Here is a 17,255-nt window from a genome sequence, read left to right as displayed (position 1 = left end):
CAAGTCATTCCACGCATAACGAGTGGCGCAACCCAATGTCGCCGTGTAAACTAGGCATAAAGACAGTCAGCACCTCAAGAAAGAAACCGCAGTGTCTTCGAGGAGTCGTTCCAGATCCCTGTTTAAAATTTCTTCCAGTTCTTCGAAAGTGTTGGCGTGAGCCGCGATAGCGATGTCATCTGCATACATAAAAGAACGAGATTCCAGGTTTGGGATGTCCGCTATGTATAAATTGAAAAGGCATGGAGCCAGCACAGACCCTTGGGGGAGACCATTTTGTAGTGTCCTGTAGCTGCTTGTTTTCCCATTCAGAGATACCTTGAATCTCCTGTTTATCAACATATTTCTGACTAGATCTATGATCTTCTTGCATTTCACGACTTTTGACAGTTTATACAGTATCCCTTTTGTCCATACGGTGTCGTATGCTGAGGTGAGATCTAATAATACCATGCCCGTTTTCTTTTTGTTTTGGTAACCTCTTTCAATGAAAGTGGTTAGGGCGAGAACTTGGTCGCAACAGTCTCTTCCTTTTCGAAAACCGCCTTGCTCTGGGGGAAGAGCAGCTTCTATTTTACTTTCTATTCTGCCTAGGATGACTCGTTCAAACAGCTTGTAAGTGGTGCACAATAAAGATATCGGTCTATAATCTTTAGCATTCTCTCCTGTTTTCCCTGGTTTCTGGATGGCTATGACTTGTGCGTTTTTCCATTGCTTTGCTAACCGGCTGGTATCTATGATATTAGAGAAAAGAGAAGACAGCCATACTCTTCCCTTTGGCCCGAGGTTCTTCAAGAATTCTGGAAGAAGGCCGTCACAGCCAGCTGCTTTACCAGGTGACATTTTCTTTAGTGCTATATTTATCTCTTCTTGTGTTACCCAGTTCGCTAAACCTGCTTCCTCCTCGCTTGCATCTAGCTCTTCGTTCATCAGTTGGTGCAGTTCTTTTTTCTTCGAGGCGGAGGCATGGATTCTGGATGTTTGTAGTATAGAAGAGCATATCTTGTTAGGGGTCATTTTATTATTGATGTTCCGTCCCTTGAATTGTGCTCCGCCAAGTTTCCTCAGTAGACTCCAGCTCTTCTGTGAGGAGTGCGTAAAGTCCATTAGTTCCATCCGCTTTTGCCATCTCTGTTTGCGTTCCTCGTCCATAGCTCTTATGAGCTGTTCTCCTAGTTCTGGATTCTCTGTTTTGTTATATTCATCGAGTAGTTGTTCGCACTCCTTTGTCCAGCATGGGATGTATTCTTTCCGCGCTCCTCTTGGTATTGAGTTATGTGCCGCTTTGATAATTAACTTCGTAAATCTGTCGTAATTTTCTGGGATTGGGGGAATTCTGTTTACATTATTTTCAATGGTATCTTTAAACTTAACCCAGTTAGCCTTCCTGAGGTTCCAGCGGGCTATAGGGGGGCTCTTTATTACTGGTATTTGGATCCCAAGGTCTATAATAACTGGTCTGTGTTGGCTCCGAGGAATACGGCTCAGTACAGTTCTCTTGGACGGAAATGCTATTCCAGTTTCTCCAGATGAGACAAAACAAAGATCGGGCGTTGATGTTGTGCCCCACGCTCCTGAACAGAAGGTGGGGGTATCTTTTGCATCGTATATTAATGTATAATTATTTATATCTGCCCAGTCTGCCAGCATGAGTCCTTCTTTGTCGCAAGACTGATAGCCCCATCTGGGGTGGTGGGAGTTAAAATCGCCAATTATGACTGCAGGGTGTTGTGGGTTAGGTAAAACAGGTTGTTCCCATTTTTCTGAAGGTGGCTTGTACACGTTATACACAGTCATATCGTTTAGTTTGATTCCCACGGCAAATTCGTGGTGCATAGTTTCCTCAATATTATCAACCAGTTCTTTCTTGATCAGTGTTGCAATACCGTGTTTATTATGGGCTTTATAGCCCACAATTTCATAGCCTGGTATTAGAAGTCTCGAGATATTTTCTTCTGATAGATGTGTTTCCTGCAAGGTCAACACATCAATTTTTTCTTCTGTTAGTAGCTTTGTGAGGATGTCTCCTTTTGTCCTCGTGTATCCTTCTATGTTAACTTGGCATATACGTATTCGTCCACGCACTTGGCTCCGGGGGGGAAATTGAGGCATTTGTCTCGCTCTCTTGCGTAACTTCGCCTGTGAGGGCCGGGAGGTATTACTACGTCCGGCCGCCGTTTGGTGGTGACATTTGCTTCCCGTGTCGCAGCTCGTTCTGAGCATTTCGATTTTCTTCTCGCAATGCGATCGTTGTGCGACACGATACTGGGGGGGTAGGCCACGTCGAGGCTGTCACCATCTACCTCCTCCCCCTGACAGATTGATGTCAAGAAATCCCTTCTGGAAAGAACTCAAACAACAGATTGATATCGATAACCTGTGGAAACAGCAATGGCAGGAAAGCAAAGTGAATAACAGTTTCCTTATTGAGGACCCATCTCAACGAGTTCCAGGCTTCCAACTTCAACGTAGAGTGTGGGTAACTCTAAATCGTCTGCGGACAGGTGTTGGTCGGTGCGGATATTTGTTGAAAAAGTGGGGTTTCTCCCAGGACCCCAATTGTGAGTGCGGAGAGAGTCAAACCATGCAGCATATAGTTGAGTGCGACGTACACGGACTTAAGGGAGGAAATCTGATGGACATACATGTGATAAGTGACCAAGCACTTTTGTGGCTGGAAACCCTGAAAATTTTGTTGTAAATCATTGTTAATGTTAATTTAAATTTTTATGTTGATGTTTGTAAGTGTATCACGCTTTGCCTGTAGCTGAACGAGAAATAATTCGAGGAGTTTCCTTCCAGTCAGCTTGTGGAGATGAACATGCATTTGGAAATATTGTGGTTAACTGTAGTATGTTCTGTGATTTCATTTCAAAAAATACTGTGTGCAGACTATGTGGTGGTATCATATCCTTGGGAGAGAATCAGTGTCATAGCAAGGGGATTATGTCAAACCTGACTTTGAACTGTACAAAATGTGGTGCAGTTGCTATAACAATGACATAGAAATGGCAAACAGTAATTTGTATTGGAATAACACAAGACTAATTTATGGCCTCAGATCTACTGGGAAAGGGATGGAGGTGAGTTAATTCTTATGTACATTACTTGATGTTCCAAATCAATCTACAATAAAGTTATTGGAACTGCTGTCGCTGAAGTCATTTCAATGAAGCAAGCATGTGAGGAAGCACTCAAGGAAAGTGATGGCAGTGAAAGCGGTGATATTTGTAAATGTTTTGATGGTAGCTGGCAAGAACGAGCCCACACTTCATTAAATGATGTTGTGACTGCTACATCATTTGATATTGGGCAAGGTAATAGATGTAGAGATTATAAGCAAATACTGTAAACCTTGTGGCAGTGAAACTGAAACAGTGGATGAACATAACTGTCAGTTGAATTATACTGGTCCAAGTGGTGGGATGGATATAGCAGGAGTTTTCATTATTTCTAGTCGTTCAGTGGCAAACAGAGCTGTCAGGCAGACACAGTATTTGGGGGACAGTGGCTGCAAGCCTTATGACTCGATTTGTTTAGAACAACCCTCTAGTCCTAATGTCACAGTTTCTAAATAAAAACGCATTGGAAGTGTCCAGGAGAGAATGGGGTCCAGGTTGAGAAGAGTATTAAAAGAGAAGTCAAAAATAGTAGTGGAAGGAGGTAAGAAGATAGGTGGTAAAGACATCGTGATAAATGTTGAAATAAATATATTACAGAATTATTATGGCTTGGCCATAAGAAGAAGCGCTGCGAATTAAGAAAACATGAAAAAAGCTGCATGGGCAGTCTTTTTCCATAAGCTTCCCACAAATGAAACTCCTCAGCACTGTCTTTGCCTGAATGATCATGAAATTTGGGCAAGTACAGGAGCAGTGCAACATATAAAAAGAAACATTCTTTACCTACAGGAGTAATGAATGAAATTAAATCTATATTTAGAGATCTTTGTAAATTAATTTGTTGAAGTAATATCTCTATGGGAAAACGCAAAATTTAAACAGATGTGTGAATACTCTCATTTGGATCTGGTTACTGAAACCTGTATTTGTTCAGACTATAACTCTCAAATATGGTGCTTAAGATGCTGTTTTATGCTTCAGTGATGGAGTAACAAGGAAACTGGATGTTTTGGAAGTATTGGGCATAAAATCTGGTGGAACTACTGCAAAATTGTTGGTGCAAATAGGTAAAAAATAGAATCTGCAAAGCAGAAATTACTAATTTAAAATGCACAAAAGAAGCCAGATGGAAAAGAAGAGGGACCAAGAGAAGGGAAGGAGATCAGTATAATTTAGTGGTAGGTGTACTAAAATTGAAATACTAAACTTTAAATTCATTTTTCTCAAAAGTACTTTTTTTTTTTACTTTCAGGTACCACTATTTTCTAAACTAACTGGGTTGGGAATAAGAAATTAGCTCAATTTGTACTCAGGATGGTAATAAGTTATTACTAGTAATCTGAGAACCACTGACCCAGCAGACTATGTTTTATAACAATTAATGTATTTCGAAAAGCGAAATTTTATTAGTTAACGAATAAAAAAATCTTTAAATCCATTAGAGGTATTGTAACATTACGAGTCAAGATAGCTGTAACGGAACTTGAATAGCGGCGTAAAGTTATCGTTAAAAGCGCACGCCGCGCGATTTGTTACGATTTGGTCGGTCATAATAGTAGTAACATGTTTTTGAATACAATTAAAATATAATGGCGATAACTGTTTAGTGTTACTGGAAATAATATACAGTAAATTAATGAGTAAGGTAGCCGATCCTATAAGAAGAGGTAAAATTGGGCATATTAAGGTGTTTTGCTTTATATCGTCTTTTTTCCCGTTTGCTTTTAGAAATAAACAAGTAAAGAAGTGCTAATTGTGCGTTGTGAAAAATATAGGGGCGAATTTTAAATAGCTACGGTGTATTATCAGACCAACAAATGGACATTTAGTTACACGAAATCGCAGATAGCGAAGTATGGTCATTAAATTGAATACACCTACAGGGCGGTCAATTCCAGGATAAGTTTATTCGCATCTCACGAGGGACGCGGTACTGAGACCGTTTTTTTATTTTAATTATATCGCGGAGAGCGGGCTTCAATTTATAAAAAGGAGAAAAGCTGTATCATTATCATTGATTGTTGGTGTCAAGCAACCAAAACTGTTCATCAAAGGGTTTCAGTGAATGAGTGGTGAATGCGAAATGAAACTGTGAACGAAGTTATGTTAAATAAAGCAGAAGAGACAAGACAATTTGGTCGTATCTGTTATTATTCCATAAATCGTAACATTTCTTCTCGTTGTACGAAGCCTTTATAGACGATCGTTATGACAATTTACTTTGAAGGGATCTCGTTTCGAGTTAAGTTTTGTGGACCTGGTCAACAGGGGATAGTTCGTAGATCTTAACTACTGCAGCTATTCTGGAATCAGGTGCTACCGTGACCATTGTGTGTTGTCAGTGGCTTAAAGTCATCATATCTCATGCTCTAAGATCGACGCGCCTTTCCTCTTGGTATAACGGTGCCTCACGGTAACCACGACAACGCCGACGGCGAAGGAAGATATGGTAGAAGTGGTGCCACAACCTGCGGATCGATCGAGGAGGATTGCTGCATCGAGTCGAGTGTCATCCGGATTCACGAACCCTAGAGTTGGAAAATATTGTGGCAGCCAGTGAGTCTGTCCAATGAAAGAGGTATTCTTCAATAATCGCTAAAAGTGAGCGATACTACCAGGTATGATTAAAATAACTGTATAATTATAAAAAAAAAAGAAGTTGAGACTTGTGATTTCGGTAGATAAATATATATAAATACATATTGAAAATAAGTGTATGTCTTGGTAGTGAATAATCATGTCAAAACGAACGAAAAGAATACATGATAATGTCCAGTTGAGTAGAGTAATGAGTAGAGAGAGAGAGGAAAGTGAAGAGGATAGGGATGATGCATCTCATGAGCTCAATGTGGGACAGGAGACATGTACAGATAATAATACAGTTATTGATTTAGAGCCATTAGGAGATTCAAATACAATGATAAGTAAGGTAAGCAGCATGGGAGAACATAAAGATCTTGAGGTTTCGGAAGTAGATCAGCAAGTTGATCCTCAAAATGGAAATATTAATCAAAAAATGTTTGATATGCTGGTATCAATAAATACTCAAATGGGTGTAATGAATGGAAGACTTGGTTCACTAGAAAAAGATAATAAGCAACTAAAAGAGGACAATCAAAAGTTAAATGAAAATTTTGAGGCCAAATTTGGTTCATTAGAAGTTAAAATGGATTCTTTGGAAAGCAAACTGAACACCTTTGATTATAAACTGGAAAATACTAAGAAAGAATTAAAGGCGGACTGGGAGACTCAATTAAATGCGAAATTTGGAGAACTAGATGTAGAGTTTTCTAACACCTTAGAAAGGCAATATAATAATTTAATGGGAAAACTTCATGACGTAGAAAAGAAATATGAGGTAGTTTCGAAGAGTTATGATGGCCTGTCCAATAGGATGGTTAAGTGTGAAAGCAGCTGTTTCAAGGCTAGTGCACAGATAGAAGAGCTTTCGAAACAAATAGTCGAGTTTGAGTCCGATGCTCGTAAGGGGATTGACAAGTATTTAGTAGATCAAACTAAAAGACTTGACGAAGATCTATCTGAATGGATAGAAATAAAAGGAAATGAAATTGTAGAAAAGGTTAAGACTACTATTGGATCCCAGCCAAATGAAAATATCAATGAGCACCTAAGTAGAAATGATGAATTAATTAAGCTCTTCACTAGCGAAATTCAGAAAATAAAAGAGAAAATAGTTGATGAGTTACCTAAATGACAAAAGGAAACCAATCATAAATTGGCGGAGTTAGAACGAAAGTCATCACAAAATTTGTTGACAGAGGACGAACGTTCGGAGAATAGGTCGAAAAACAACCGAACATGTGATAATACGAAGTACAATTGTGGTGAAAATTTGCATTGGGAAGTTGATGATTCGGTTGGTAAAGATGATGATTCTTTTGGTCAGCGAGGATATTTGTCTTCTTTAAAGGTGGAGAACAGCATTTTTAAAAGTAGACAATTCCCAACATTCTCCACTGAAAAGAACAACCTGCATCCGAAAATCTTTATCAATAATTTCAAAAGAATATTTCCACGTAGCTGGTCAGAACACGATCAACTTCAATTTACAGTATCCAAAATTACCGGAGAAGCCGCATTATGGGCCGCCGAAGTAAGTGAAAGTTGCCATACTTGCGCTGAGTTCGAACAACTTTTTTTGGCTAAATACTGGTCGTCGAGTAAACAAGAGAAATTAAGAAAAGAGGTTTACCAACCTGAGTATTTTAACAGTAAAAGGAGTACTTTAAGGCAATATTTTGAAAAGTACATAAATAAGACACGTTATTGGAGTGATCCAATTTCTCACAAGGAAGTGATCAGAATTTTGAAGGGAAGGTTGCCCATAAATATACGTGAAAAGTTAATAAATGTTCCTGACCACGATGTAGAACAATTATTGTCGGTGATTGACTCTATAGATATGATTATGGAAGACGCAAGACAAATGAGTAGTAATCAAATGTCGACTCACACTCATAGTAATATGAATAACTATAATAATAATAATTTAACGTTTGATAATAATAATACCGAAAACCAGGTCAAACCTGCATCACAGGAGCGTGGACAATCTTCGTCCTATGGTTGCGATAAAAACAATGATTATAATAAATATAGAAGAGATGCTTACTGTGCTAGAGGTAAACCTCGATATGGTGACGCGAATGTGCATAGTAGTGATATTAATAAGAGTAACAGGTACCCAAGTGATGAACCCAATCGTATTCGACCTTGGGAAGATAATTCTAAGCATAATGTTCATCGACAGGATAGAGCAAATGCCTCGAGTCCTCATCCAGCACAAGGAGTTATACCAAAGGGCGAAGGAGCCTCCAATGTGCGACAGGGTGAATACCATAACTCGGATCATACTGTACGGATTGTGGAAGTTCATGAACTCCCATCGATGACTCAACGAGATAGATTAAACTAATACCAGTCACCAAATGCCTTCCTAGGATGACTGGAAAGGAGAAGGAAGGCAGGCATCAATTTGAACTGAGAGTATTAAGGTACAATAATGATCTCGATATAAGGAATGAATTAATTGAAGAAAAACCTGAAGTTTCTAATAAATGCGGACAACTTTTACAGGCAATAATTCCAACAAGCATAAATAATGTTGATGTTGAAATATTAATTGATACTGGAGCGACTATTAGTGTCATGACGCTGGACTGTTTAAAACAGATAAGCCGAGGGGTAAAAATGCCCACTTTTCGTATCACAGGACGTACCGTGTCTGGCGCATTCAGCTCAAAAATGCAAAAAGTTGTGAAACAGATACGTGTCGACATTACAATACAGGGGGCTCAAATACAAAGTACATTCCTGGTTGTTCCTAAAATGACAGTACCATGTATCTGGGGTTTGGATTTTTTATGTGAGACCGGTGCAATCATTAATTTAGAGAAAGGTGAATGTATATTTAATTCCAACAGTAATGTTTTGACAGCCACCCTGAGAAAGGGCCGAGTAATTCCAAATCAGTTGTGTATGAATCTAATGGTAAAATATGTCAGTATTGATGATGAAAATGTGTATGATATATGCCTTATTGAATGTTCTGAAGAAATGATTGATAAAATTTCATTGCAGGAAAAGGTGTTAGAATCAGAATATTTATCTGTTATCCAAAGGGACGAACTGTACTACTTGTTGGAAGCATATCAGTCGATTTTTAGTAAACGTCCGGGTATAATAAAAGACTTTGAATTCCATATAAAGACGTATGCACATAAACCCTTTTGTCGTACTTCCTATTCTATCCCATGGACAAAGAAAGAAGTAGTCAGAAAGGAAATCAATAAAATGTGAAAATGGGGTATTATTGAGCCCTCAGATTCCGAATATTGTAACCCTCTTGTGGCGGTAATTAAACCCAATGGTGACATCAGATTGGTGTTGGATGCCAGAGAGATCAATAAGATCATTATACCTGTACAAAAGCGACCGGAGAACCTAGAAGAGTTAGTACAAAAGTTTAATGGTGCCTGCTTCTTAACTTCTTTGGATATGCGTAGTTCATATTGGCAAGCTAGAATATCGAAAGAATCTCGAAAATATACTGCATTCGTTTTTCTGGGCCGAAGGTACCAGTTTACCGTCATGCCATTTGGGTTGAAAATAAGCGATGGTGTTTCCATATCGGCATTAGATACTGTACTGGGCAGAGACGTTTTGAATGTAGTTACTTTATATGTGGATGATTTGCTAATTCCTTCTGAAACTTGGGAGGAACATTTGGACTTATTAAGAAGAGTTTTTGCGAAATTTTTGGAATACGGAGTTACTGTAAATTTGAGCAAATCCAAATTTGCTCATAACCAATTGAAATTTCTTGGACATATAATTACTCCTGAAGGGATAAAACCAAATCCTAAAAAGATGGATGCAATTAACAGATGTGCTTATCCAAAGAATAGAACGGAATTAAAGTCATTTATCGGCTTAGTTTCATTTTTTCGACGATTTTTACCCAATCAGTTAGGAAGCCAAGATTGTTTGTTACGGCTGTTAAGAAAAAATGTCATGTGGGAGTGGAATTCCGAATGCACGCAAGCTTTTGATAACATCCGCAATGCTTTGACTAATGCTCCACTGTTACATCATCCGAGACTAGATCAAGATTTTTATATTGCTGCGGATGCTTCTGAAACAGGATTGGGTGCCACTCTTTTCCAGATGGACAATCCAGAAGATATCAGTACCATCAAAATAATTGGGTTTGCCAGCAGAACACTCTCTAGCTGTGAACGTGCGTATTATACTACTGAATTTGAAGTACTGGCCGTGGTCTGGTCCCTTAGAAAGTTTCGCTATTTTGTATATGGAAAGAAGATCATTGTATTCTGCGACCACAAAGCTTTATCTTTTATTTTAACAGGAAGGATGTTCCATTCACGTTTAACCCGGTGGGCCTTGCTACTGCAAGAATATGATATTACGCTCAAATACATCAGAGGGAAAGACAACATCATAGCCGATGCTCTTTCAAGACTACCGAGAAGAAAGAATGACGACGAGTGTGAAGAACGGACTATTGACTTTAAAGTCATGAATTTATCAAGGCAATATTGTGAGAGGCAGATTTCACAGCTATGTCGAAGTCTTCCACAACTGCAAGAAGATGATAAGTTGTGGAAAGCCATTAGGCATGCTGCTGAAAGCAAAACGCTAAGTCACTCTCAAGAACAGTATCAATTAAAATCCGGAATATTGTATCGGAGGAAGGATGAAGAAGATGTTTGGAAAGTTTGTGTTCCAAATAAATATTTAGAATCACTAGTATGGTACACTCACTTGAATTGGGGACATTTTGGTGCCGCTAAATGTACAGCCAAAATAGCACAATACTGCTATCATCCAAATTTGGGAGGTATAGCTACAAATATTCTTAAGAAGTGCAAAATATGTCAGAAGGTGAAACCCATAAACTATTGTCGGAAGATAGAATTACATCCTATCATCCCACAACAACCTTTAATGTTGGTGTCATATGATGTCTGTGGGCCATGTCCCATGACATGTGGACGGTTCAAATATGTATTGGCTTTCTATGATCTCTTTTCAAAATATGTGAAATTATATCCTTTGAAAAATCTCCACGTTCGACCCATGTTACGCAAATTTATCAACAACTATATAACTGAGCTTGGCAAACCTATAATGATCTTGACAGACAACACTGCTTATTATACAAGCAAAGTATGGAGAGACACTATGAAAGAACAAGGAATCCAGCACATTTACATCTCAAGATTTTACCCTTGTGGAAATCCAGTTGAGAGAATCTTCCAAGAGTTTAACCGATTTTTACGGACATACATACCCAAACAACATTATAAATGGATCGATTGGATTTATGAATTTGAGAAGGTGTATAATGACTAATCACACTTATCGACAGGTTATTCACCTAACCAAATAGTATTTGGTGAAAGTATTGTGCCAGAATGGATGAAGAAATTACCTGCGATAGAACAAAAGATTACCAAGAAAGAAGATATGGTGAAGAAGGTCTATGAAAACCTGAAGTATCAAGCATAATTGAGAAAAACTCGTTTTGATAAAAATGTGAAGAAAGTAGTCACATATGATGTAGGGGAAGAAATTTTATTGAGAAATCACCCAAAAGCATCAACCAGGAAAAGACTGAATAAGAAATGGCAATATTTATATACAGGTCCATACAAAATAATGAAAATACCTCATGAAGGGAGCTACCTCCTGGCAGATTGTGATACTGATGTAATTAAGGGCTTGTTCCCTCACATAGACCTGAAGAAGTATTATCAATAATGAGCAAAATATAGATTCAAGAAACACTGAATGATACCAAGACTACACTCAGAGTGGACTAAATAAAAGCACCAGTGGATAAATACGTACTTATACTAACTTACAAAGAAAATTAAAGAATGTACCAAAGATTTCCATGAGATACCTTCTTGGTATCAGCAACAATGACGACGCTGAAATATGATTTATCCTCTCACCGAACAGGAAGGATGGATGATTTGAAAGTGGAATTAAGAGGAAAAGAAAAGGACCAAATCCTCTCTGGTTAAACAGGACCAAATCCTCTCTGGTTAAACAAGTGGCCTGATAAGGGTTTTGGCCTAGGATGCCAATCGTCGAACCCGGCTGTGATCCCTGCCTTGCACAGTTAGTTAAAGAACTGAGGGCTTCATCCAAGAAAAAAAATGTGGTGTGAATATGAAGTGATTGGTACGAAGTGTTTCTAAGACAACCTATAAATAAATGTGGAATTTAGTTAAGGGCATTTTGTCTAGGCCCATTAACTCAACTTAAATATTGTAAAATGTATGTACTGACTTGTTGAGTGAATCTGAGAGTGGGTGTATTCGCCGAAATAAATACCCTCTCCTGTCACAGTACACAAAAAAAAGCCTGTTCTGTCTGGAATCCGCTTCAAGACATCACAGTCTGGGGCGCCGTGTAACATTACGAGTCAAGATAGCTGTAACGGAACTTGAATAGCGTAAAGTTATCGTTAAAAACGCACGCCGCGCGATTTGTTGCGATTTGGTCGGTCATAATAGTAGTAACATGCTTTTGAATACAATTAAACTATAATGGCGATAACTGTTTAGTGTTACTGGAAATAATATACAGTAAATTAATGAGTAAGGTAGCCGATCCTATAAGAAGAGGTAAAATTGGGCATATTAAGGTGTTTTGCTTTATATCGTCTTTTTTCCCGTTTACTTTTAGAAATAAACAAGTAAAGAAGTGCTAATTGTGCGTTGTGAAAAATATAGGGGCGAATTTTAAATAGCTACGGTGTATTATCAGACTAACAAATGGACATTTAGTTACACGAAATCGCGGATAGCGAAGTGTGGTCATTAAATTGAATACACCTACAGGGCGGTCAATTCCAGGATAAGTTTATTCGCATCTCACGAGGGACGCGGTACTGAGACCGTTTTTTTATTTTAATTATATCGCGGAGAGCGGGCTTCAATTTATAAAAAGGAGGAAAGCTGTATCATTATCATTGATTGTTGGTGTCAAGCAACCAAAACTGTTCATCAAAGGGTTTCAGTGAATGAGTGGTGAATGCGAAATGAAACTGTGAACGAAGTTATGTTAAATAAAACAGAAGAGACAAGACAGTTTGGTCGTATCTGTTATTATTCCATAAACCGTAACATTTCTTCTCGTTGTACGAAGCCTTTATAGACGATTGTTATGACAATTTGCTTTGAAGGGATCTTGTTACGAGTTAAGTTTTGGGGACCTGGTCAACAGGGGATAGTTCGTAGATCTTAACTACTGCAGCTATTCTGGAATCAGGTGCTACCATGACCATTGTGTGTTGTCAATGGCTTAAGGTCATCATATCTCATGCTCTAAGATCGACGCACCTTTCCTCTTGGTATAACGGTGTCTCACGGTAACAACGACAACGCCGACGGCGAAGGAAGATACGGTAGAGTATTTTGTTCATTTTAGTTGTAAATGCAAGCCTATATGATATATGCATTCAGTAAATATTTCACTGTTTTAACACTTATAGTTCTTTTGAAAAGTGTACCTGGTAAAAGGGTGAGACAGCGCTGGTAGAATAGGCATTTCTATCAGGTTACCTTTAAAACAAGACTAGCGAAAGTTCTTGAGGTTAATGTTTTAGTGTTTCTATATAATAGCCATAACACTGTAATCAGATCGACTTAAGAATCTACTACAAAAGATAGAAACCAGTGATTTTCATTGTATAAACACATGACTATACTCACCTGGCTTCAGAGACCACCTGGCTGTGCATGTTCTACCATTCTGAAAAAAGCTGCTAAACATGTGTTATGCTTGCCAACTCCCATAACGCTTACTCGTTTTCATTTCAGTTGCATTCTTTGTAATTTTTTGTTTACGTTGTTTTATATTTACTGCTGGAGTTTACTAATTATATGTAGTTTCTGCTATTAAAGAGACGAATAAAGCAAGCAGGCTCAAAATGATTTAGGTTGGAGTAATTATTCAGAGATGAAGAGGTGTGCACAGGATACAGCAGTATAGAGAGCTGTATCAAAGCAGTCTTCGGACTGAAGGTCACATCAACAGCACTGTTATGGTGACCACTGACACTGGTTAAATATTCTGCTATTCCTTGTCCATCACGTTAGTCTTAAAGAAACGAGACTCTCCATAAAGTAAACACGCGGTAAAGGTAGTATTCCTAAGCTCTTAGACAGTCGTTTCTAGACACAGTAGTTTCTAGATTTACACTCTTTATGATTCTAATGACCTTTTCTTTGTTCTGAAAACTCGCTTAGCTGCAACCAGATTACACCAGAATATGACCCTTTTTATTAGCCTCTGTGGAAACTATGTTGTACACTAACTGTATTCCTGTGATAAGAGAAAACGACCAGATGTGTCAATGGAATATTGAAATATGTGATTGAATCATACTGACCATTCTTCTCGGTGATTTATAACATTAACTGTATTATTCTACGCTAAAAATGCCTTATACCAAAAGTTGGGTGAGTCATTACCACAAAAATGTGACGTGCACAGTCATGGTCCTATATATTAAACCGTAATAGTTGTAATTTCACTGGGATGAAGATGTCAATAAACTTTTACCGGTGATACAGACACCTAGAAAATTACGAGAGTTTCATGTCATACAGCAAGCACTAAAAGTGAAGTGTTTATGAAATTTGGAGGTTTTTTACGTGATTTAGACAGAAATTATACAACATTAATATAATTTCTTTGTATACAGTAATAATTGTATTTAAAATATCTGTAGTAATATATTTAAAGTAATCCCCAATGTGCCAGTAGCATATGGTATAGTCTTGTATTAATGTTGCAAGAAAAGCTTCAATACTGTATTCAATTCTCAACATTTAATGCACATTGGTAATTAACTTGACTACATACATCACAACAAATGTTGATACTGTATAATCTTGAGTTTACGGGCCAATTCACACTGGCTGTCACATCATTTTGTGTCATGTCCTGTTGCATCAAAAAATTCTGCATCGAATTTCAAATGGCGGCAGAAACGTTGGCCGTCCCATTCCATCACATCATGTCATGGTGCAGTCAAAGTTTCTCAGGAAGAAAGTTTTGACATTTGATGTCATCTATCTGTTGTTGATCATGTGACCTCCAAGCTCATTTCCTCCTGATACAAAGACGTGTCTCCATACTTCATTTTGTTGGGGTTTTTGTGGTTGATATCAATTATTTATTGTTTGATATAAATTGCTTTGTTTCATTTTTTCTTTTGTTAAAATTTATAATAAATGACGAAAGGTTAACTGAAACAGTGAGATAGCAATCTCAACTGCACAACATGGGTGCACTAAATTACGTTCCCTCTACTGCATTTATAAATTTTATTTATATATTTCAGGACTGTGTTTAATAATTTACTATGAAATGGGTGCAACTTGAAGTGAAAAAAGTGCTGTAAATAGAAGCAGGTTGATTAATAGGTGGAGCTTATTTTTATGTTGTGAGACATTTGTACTGTTTCAAAAAGAAGTGGACTGAAACCCTCAGACACTGAAACTCATTTGCTTAAATGTGTGTTCATGGCAAGCTTGTTTATTGTTAAGTAGCTCTCTGGATTGTGTGTAAATTAGCTTTGCAAGCCTCAGTGGTCAGTATGTATGTGGGTTCACTAGCCATTCCCAGTACAAATATGGAACTTGAATTATTAAAAGCCAAATACAAGATGTAAAGAAAACCTATAAATCTTGAAGGAAGAGGTGTTGATGAGTCTACGATTATTCCACAAAAATTTGCACTGGACTAGCAGCTAAACTAAAACTTTAAAACAAATCAATTTTTCATTGAATGTGATGAGTACTCGTAACACTGTGTTCCTTTTAGCAATTCTGGTTGCAATTCGATGTAACAAATGAAAAAAAATCATGCTTCGAGTTTCCTCTTCCTAATGCTCCTTGTACAGTGTGTGAAATTCCCCTTCTGCACCACGTAATGACATTTTTTGGTCCCATATTACTTTTTTGTGCTGTTTTGCACTTCTATCTTACTTATGTAATATACAAGCTATCCCTGCAAGCTGGAAACCATTTGAGTCCAATAAATGTCATTTTCGTTCAAAGGTGCACTCCACCATCCGTGTACATAAGCTACCACGTTGTGTATGTACACGAAGCACATAAAAATAGTCGAAAATCATCCTGCAAAGATCGCAGTTCCCGCGAAACAACAGTTGAGGACAGCATTGCGAGCTTAGATCACATGATTTCAATTAACTTGACATGCCGTGACGTGATGGGCAGTGCGAATACACCTTGACATGACGGATCTATGACATGACAGTGCCAGTGTGGATTACTTCTACAACGAGTTCACACAGATGTGTTACAACAAAACTAGCAAAAGCACGGCCTCTTTCAGTGAAGCGAAAGTTCTTAAGTATAATGAAATGTAATTAGCGTCATATTTTCAAAAAAAAAAAAAAAAATGGTTCAAATGGCTCTGAGCACTATGGGACTTATATCTGAGGTCATCAGTCCCCTAACTAACCTAAGGACATCCCACACATCCATCCCCGAGGCAGAATTTGAACCTGTAACCGTAGCCAGTCGCGGGGTTCCAGACTGAAGCGCCTAGAACTGCATGGGCACCGCAGCCGGCGTCATATTTTCCCCTTCACCAGCAGTCAGCCATTCTAGTATACACACTAATTTGTGTAACGCGTAGAGATAACCGAGGGATCAAAATGACGAAAAATACACGAATTTTATAGCTACGAATATGCAGTTGTATTCTACTAGAACATAGAGTTCTATGTCAGCAGTTCACCTGTTTTTGCAACCAGACATATATAGCAGTTAATCACGTGATGCTGGTTTCCAGTAGTAAATGTCAGGCCAGGCAGCCAGGCGTTTTACTGGCGCAAGACACTCCCCACAAACACTGTGGGTCACTTTACAAATGCTGCTAATGTGTAACGCAGAGCAGTGTTGGAAGTGGCAATCAGGAGGTATGGCGGTAATTCGAGATTCTCTGTTGGCAGCTTATTTTAAATGATCAATGAGTAAGCTACAGCAGATGACGCGTCTTGGCCTGAATTTAAACACATACCCGAAGCTAACCACAACTTCGTGATGAACAATGTATCCGAGAAAATGGCGGTCAGCGATCTGTGGCAAAACTAAAACCATGACCGCTTTATTCACAATGATTAAATCTAAGTTCTTAAGATGGAAAATATTGTTTCAGCACTAAAAACAAGCTGTAATTTCTCGCTGTCATCGGTTACCTGATACTATCCTCACACTAGCTACACGAGCTGCCATGTTACCAACTGATGAACACTTCTCGTTGGCACTTGGCTGCAAATTATAGGCGACACACGAAGATTCCAGACGAAAAGGAAGAAAAATAAGAGCAAATAAAAAATCAATATGATGATGAAACTAACACATTAAAATATTAGAAACAGAAATACATTTAACCTAATTAATTGAAAAAAAGACTTTCTTGATTAGATTTAGAAATTAAAAAAATCACTGCATTTGATGGGATTCAAAGTTACATCCATTTAAATGGAAGGTTGCTATGTCAAAACACCAAGTTAAGTAGTTGTATTTATGATTGTGCTGA

This window comes from Schistocerca piceifrons, chromosome 2 (genome assembly GCF_021461385.2).
Source record: "Schistocerca piceifrons isolate TAMUIC-IGC-003096 chromosome 2, iqSchPice1.1, whole genome shotgun sequence".
NCBI classification, from domain to species: Eukaryota; Metazoa; Arthropoda; class Insecta; order Orthoptera; family Acrididae; genus Schistocerca; species Schistocerca piceifrons.
Note: the sequence above shows the minus strand (reverse complement) of the source record.